Source organism: Crinia signifera, chromosome 4 (genome assembly GCF_055691185.1).
Source record: "Crinia signifera chromosome 4, ASM5569118v1, whole genome shotgun sequence".
Classification (NCBI taxonomy): Eukaryota; Metazoa; Chordata; class Amphibia; order Anura; family Myobatrachidae; genus Crinia; species Crinia signifera.
Window position 1 is genome coordinate 10,484,859 of NC_139220.1, and position 6,783 is coordinate 10,491,641.

Here is a 6,783-nt window from a genome sequence, read left to right on the forward strand (position 1 = left end):
AACGACCTGTCGAACTAATGACCTATCGATCTAGAACCATGTCGACCTTTTCCAATTTTGACCTAGACCCATGTCGACCTAATGACTGTCGACCATAATGCTGTAGACCAAATGATCCCAACCCTTCAATTAGGTGGGATTACACTGTGCATGAATCCCTGATGGTGAGGAAAGTTCGGCAGGGAACTGGCAAAATCTGGGGTTCATGAGTGGGGTAAAATCCATTGATTCTGGGGTTTCCGCACGGTAATCCCCTAATACTCTGGACAACATGAATCTGATGTTTGAATTGGAAATTTTTTTGGGGAAAAAAATTGATTATTGATTAGTAGAATTTTGCACAGCGCCTCATTGAGGGGGCGTGTCATGCTCCACCCAAAGGGCGTGTCTTGTTCCATATATGGAGAGATTGTAAAAAGATTGTGAACATGCAACCTAGATGTGTGGGTGTGCACTGCTACATATAAGAGAAATATATTTTATTATTAGTTATATACAAATGTAGATGAGCCACAAAGCAGAAAGTACCAAAGCAGAAAGTAAGAGATACAATACTTATATTATAATGCTGGGAAATGGTGCTGATGATTCAATGTAAATGTATCTGTCTCTCATTCCTTTTCCCCCAAAAAATGTAACAGTGTAATGTGGGCTAGGTGACATGAGGGAGATTGCTAGACTAATGAGGGAGAGAGGGAGATTGCTGCTATGTCAGGGAATCTCCTGCAGAATGCAGGAGGGGAGCAGTGGTGTAGTTAGGTGCCACGGCACCCGGAGCAAGGGCATGTTTTGCGCCCCCCCAATATGTCATAGGTGAGGCTCCTGCGCAGTGAAAAGTTGGCACAGAACAACATTATACCACACACCGTAATGCCCATTGCACATTTTAGCCAAATGCCATAATGCCAATTACACATAAGGCCACACATGATGCCCATTACATACTATATAACACTCCGCATTGCCCATTACATACTATATAACACACCGTAATGCCCATTACATGCTATATAACACTCCGCAATGCCCATGACATACTATATAACACACCGTAATGCCCATTACATACTATATAACACACCGTAATGTCCATCACATACTATATAACACACCGTAATGCCCATTACATACTATATAACACACCGTAATGCCCATTACATACTATATAACACACCGTAATGCCCATTACATACTATATAACACACCGTAATGCCCATTACATACTATATAACACACCGTAATGCCCATTACATACTATATAACACACCGTAATGCCCATCACATACTATATAACACTCCGCAATGCCCATTACATACTATATAACACACCATAATGCCCATCACATACTATATAACACTCCGCAATGCCCATTACATACTATATAACACACCGTAATGCCCATGACATACTATATAACACTCCGCAATGCCCATGACATACTATATAACACTCCGCAATGCCCATGACATACTATATAACACTCCGCAATGCCCATGACATACTATATAACACTCCGCAATGCCCATTACATACTATATAACACACCGTAATGCCCATGACATACTATATAACACTCCGCATTGCCCATGACATACTATATAACACTCCGCAATGCCCATGACATACTGTATAACACTCCGCAATGCCCATGACATACTATATAACACTCCGCAATGCCCATTACATACTATATAGCAGTCCGCAATGCCCATGACATACTATATAACACTCCGCAATGCCCATGACATACTATATAACACACCGTAATGCCCATGACATACTATATAACACTCCGCAATGCCCATGACATACTATATAACACTCCGCAATGCCCATGACATACTATATAACACTCCGCAATGCCCATGACATACTATATAACACTCCGCAATGCCCATTACATACTATATAACACACCGTAATGCCCATGACATACTATATAACACTCCGCATTGCCCATGACATACTATATAACACTCCGCAATGCCCATGACATACTGTATAACACTCCGCAATGCCCATGACATACTATATAACACTCCGCAATGCCCATTACATACTATATAGCAGTCCGCAATGCCCATGACATACTATATAACACTCCGCAATGCCCATGACATACTATATAACACACCATAATGCCCTTTACACATTTGACAAATAAGTGCAACTTACCTAGATGCTCAATGCCAGGGGCTTCATGCTCAATGCCAAGGGGCATCATGCTTGATGCCAAGGGGGACTGAATTTGCTCGTTGCCCAGGGGTGCAGAACTGTGCAGCGGCCCGCTCCCGGCCGCTGTGCAGCAAGGTGGGAGGATGGGTGCAGCAGGGTGGTAGGGTCGGTGGGTGGGTGCAGCAGGCTGGGAGGGTTGGTTGGTGCCGCAGGGTGAGTGGGTGCAGCAGGGTGGGATGGTTGGTGGGTGCAGCAGGGTGGGTGGGTGTGTCCTTGCAGCAAGGTGGGTGGGTTAGTACAGCAGGGTGGGTGGGTGCAGCAGGGTGGGCGGGTTGGTGCCGCAGGGTGGGTGGGTGCAGCAGGGTGGGGATGGTTGGTGGGTGCAGCAGGGTGGGTGGGTGTGTCCTTGCAGCAGGGTGGGTGGGTGCAACAGGGTGGGTGGGTGCAGCAGGGTGGGTGGGTGCAGCAGGGTGGGAGGGTTGGTGTGTGGGTGCAGCAGGGTGGGTGGATGTGTGCTTGCAGCAGGGTGGGTGGGTTTGTGCAGCAGGGTGGGTGGGTTTGTGCAGCAGGGTGGGTGGATGTGTGCTTGCAGCAGGGTGGGTGAGTTTGTGCAGCAGGGTGTGGTTGTGCAGCTGGGTGGGTGGGTGGTTGCAGCAGGGTGGATGGGTTTGTGCAGCAGGGTGGGTGGGTTTGTGCAGCAGGGTTGGTGGGTGGTTTTGTGCAGCAGGGTGTGTGGGTGGGTGGTTTTGTGCAGCTTTGGTTTTGTGCAGCAGGGTGGGTGGGTGCAGCAGGGTGGGTGGGTGGCTGCTTGCAGCAGGGTGGGTGGGTTTGTGCAGCAGGGTGGGTGGGTTTGTGCAGCAGGGTGGGTAGGTGCGCGGGTGATGCAGGGTGGATGCAGCAGGGTGGGAGGGTGCACCTTACCTCACCCCTCCCCCTGCTGTGCTGTGCTGCGCTGCGTCCACCCCTCCCTCCCCCCTGCTGTGCTGCGCTGCGTTGCGTCGCGTCAACCCCTCCCTCCCCTCCCCTCCTCCTGGCTCCCCGCTGTGTCCGGGAGAGAGACACTGCTGCTATGAAAAATTTATATCTTCCACTGGACCGCTAGCCAATAGGCGCTCGCGGTCCAGCAGCCACCAGTTGATTGGCTTCTGGACCGCAAGCGCCCATTGGCTAGCGGTCCAGCGTGATAGCAGCAGCAGCACGTCTCTCGCGGGGGAGCGGGCAGGGCAACGGCGGAGGCGGGCGAGCGAGCTGGCGGTGCTGGCACAGCTCCGGCGCCAGGCTAGCATCCTGCGCCCGGAGCATGTGCTCCGCCGGCTCCGGGCTCGCTACGCCTCTGGAGGGGAGGTAACTATGATGTAACACTGTAATGTGGGCTAGGTGACATGAGGGAGATTGCTAGACTAATGAGGGAGAGAGGGAGATTGCTGCTATGTCAGGGAGTCTCCTGCAGAATGCAGGAGGAGAGGTAACTATGATGTAACTGTAATGTGGGTTAGGTGACATGAGGGAGATTGCTAGACTAATGAGGGAGAGAGGGAGATTGCTGCTATGTCAGGGAATCTCCTGCAGAATGCAGGAGGGGAGGTAACTATGATGTAACAGTGTCATGTGGGCTAGGTGACATGAGGGAGATTGCTAGACTAATGAGGGAGAGAGGGAGATTGCTGCTATGTCAGGGAATCTCCTGCAGAATGCAGGAGGGGAGGTAACTATGATGTAACAGTGTAATGTGGGCTAGGTGACTTGAGGGAGATTGCTAGACTAATGAGGGAGAGAGGGAGATTGCTGTTATTTCAGGGAGTCTCCTGCAGGATGGGAGGTAACTATTATATAACAGTGTAATGTGGGCTAGGTGACATGAGGGAGATTGCTAGACTAATGAGGGAGAGAGGGAGATTGCTGTTATTTCAGGGAGTCTCCTGCAGAATGCAGGAGGGTAGGCAACTATGGATTATTGACATGGGGGTTACTCAGGGTTGCCGACCCTCCCGGAATTACCGGGAGTCTCCCGAAAATTGGGTCCCCCTCCTGGCCCCGTGGAAGGGTGGACAACCCTCCCGGATTCAGGGGGGACCCCCGCTGCGCCCACGATTGCGGCATTTAAATGCCGCAATCCGCGGGTCTCAGAGGAGGGGGCGGAGCTAAAATGGCAAAATCACTTCATTTTAGCCCCGCCCCCTCCACAGAGATCCGTGAATGCAGCTGTTTGTTTACCACAATGGGGCGGGGCTTAGTGATGTCGCGCTCAAGCCCCGCCCCCCGATCAGCTGCTGAAACTCTCCTCTCCGGGAGAAGCCCGGAGAGGAGAATATTAAAGTCGGCAACCCTGGGGTTACTGTGAGGTGATTACTGATGGGGGGTGCTGTGAGGTGATTAATGACATAGGGGTACTGTGAGGTGGTTACTGATGGGGGGTGCTGTGAGGTGATTAATGACATAGGGGTACTGTGAGGTGGTTACTGATGGGGGGTGCTGTGAGGTGATTAATGACATGGGGGTACTGTGAAGTGATTTCTGATGGATGGGGGCGATGTTAGGTGGTTCATGAAGGGTGGAGCCCTGTCATGTGACACTAAAGGGTCCAGTACAGCAATTGTAATCAAAATGTACATATATTATATTTAAAAAATCTATGATGATCTGCCATGGAATTTCCATGGTAGAACAATCCCATTGACGATTGACAGGTGTGTGGAATCGGATATGCCTGGCAGGGATTATTTTATGGCCATGCTGTGCGCATCACTGATAAGGAATGTAAGAATCACCTGTCTCTCATCCAGCACAGTAATTTGCTCTTCCGAATCTGACTCACCATTTTATTAGCATGTTATATACTCATAATAGATAATTCTTTACTCTAACAGCATACAATACAGGGAGCATTCCAGTGAATACAACACAGGAACCATTCTGGCGATGACTTAGTGAAGACCAGGTCAAGTACCTGACACATGGGAGGGTGAAGAGATGCCCTCCTTTGTCAGAGGTTTTGCAAGTGAGATGGTAAAAGCTAAACGGAGTGCAAGCAGGAAGGGCAGCGCAGGGCGGCCGGGTTATGCCAACAGCAGGTGGTTGTGTGTGTGGGGAGTTAGTGAATGCATTGATGCCATCCTTCCGTACCAGTGTTTGCTTATCACGTGTTCCTTTGGATTAATACCGGTATAATACCAATATTGACATACCTCCCACCATGGCCCTCTTCAGAAGGGACAGAGTGCCCTGTTCCTGGGCTTCCCGTTAATGATTGTCATCACCTGTGTTGAAACCCCCCCCCCCCCCCCTTTTTTTTATCACTTAACCTCCTGGAGAGGGGCATGTTGGGAGGTATGGATTGATTTAAAAAATCTCTTAACACTTGGTAACTGAGCGGCCTGGCAGCCTAATCGAAGCTGAATAAATAAGGCTACAGTCGTGTGTGCATCCTGATTAAACCCCAGCCCACACACATTCATCCTCCCACACCAAAGGATGCTAATCTGGGCTAAACATTAAGAGGTCATATAACGCACTTATACATTGTAATGTCTATATAACCTTATTACGGGTTTTAAACAACTTATTTCAGCTATGGTGACGTATATAATATTATTACCATGCTATAGAATCATATATCACTGCAGTAACCCAAGTGTCACTATCTGGGTGACTAGACATTCTTTCTTAGGGATGGCCATCGATGGTAACAAACTATGTGCTGGATAACCATCGATAGTTTTAGCTTTTGGCGGTCATCCATTTTTTCTGACTGACTGGGCCATGGGCCAATCAGAACATGAGGGCAGGGCTATGCTCCGTGTCCCGGCACCTTGGTAAAAACAATTAATGCACCGGTCATCGCAGATTTATGGAAGGCCTTTTGAAGATGTGATGTTGCTATCGGAAACCAAACAGAATCTACCATCGAGCCATGTGAGGGGACGCGGTGGTACGTTTCGGTGTCCATGTAAAAAAACAACAAAAAAAACGTAAACTTTTTCAATGTCGACCTTACCCATGTTGACCTAATGAACCTGTCGACCTACAGTCATGCCGACCTTCCTGCATGTTGACCTAAATCCATGTCAACCTAATGGTGTCGACTTGCTTGTCAACCATAATGCTGGTGATGTAATGATCCATACCCGTATAGACATGTGTTCATTTATATGTTGCTGCATTTAAACTAGTATATAATGAGGGGATCATAATGAGGTGGATTAGAAACACCTGTTGGAATTACAAACCTAAAGATTTCAACCATTGACAATAATTTGCAATGGATAAAAAGTCCAAATACATCACGGTGCCAAGGATTCGCTTCCCGACGCACCATCGCTTCTGATATCCACCAGACTCAGTCACAATATTCTGAAATCCTACGTTTTTTTGGAATATTTCGGTTTCAGGATATCTGGATAAAGGGACACTCAACCTGCAGTGTTATAATGTGAATTTTGTCTCATTCCGTGTTGCATAATGTGTATAAGGGGTACACTACACTACACTCAAGGACATGCCCCCTTCTGAGTGGCCACACACCCCTTTTCTGGAGCGCGCACATAACTACAGCCTTTGCTTTTCTATATCCCCAATTTTCGGCTTCGTCCACTGAACTCAACCACGAA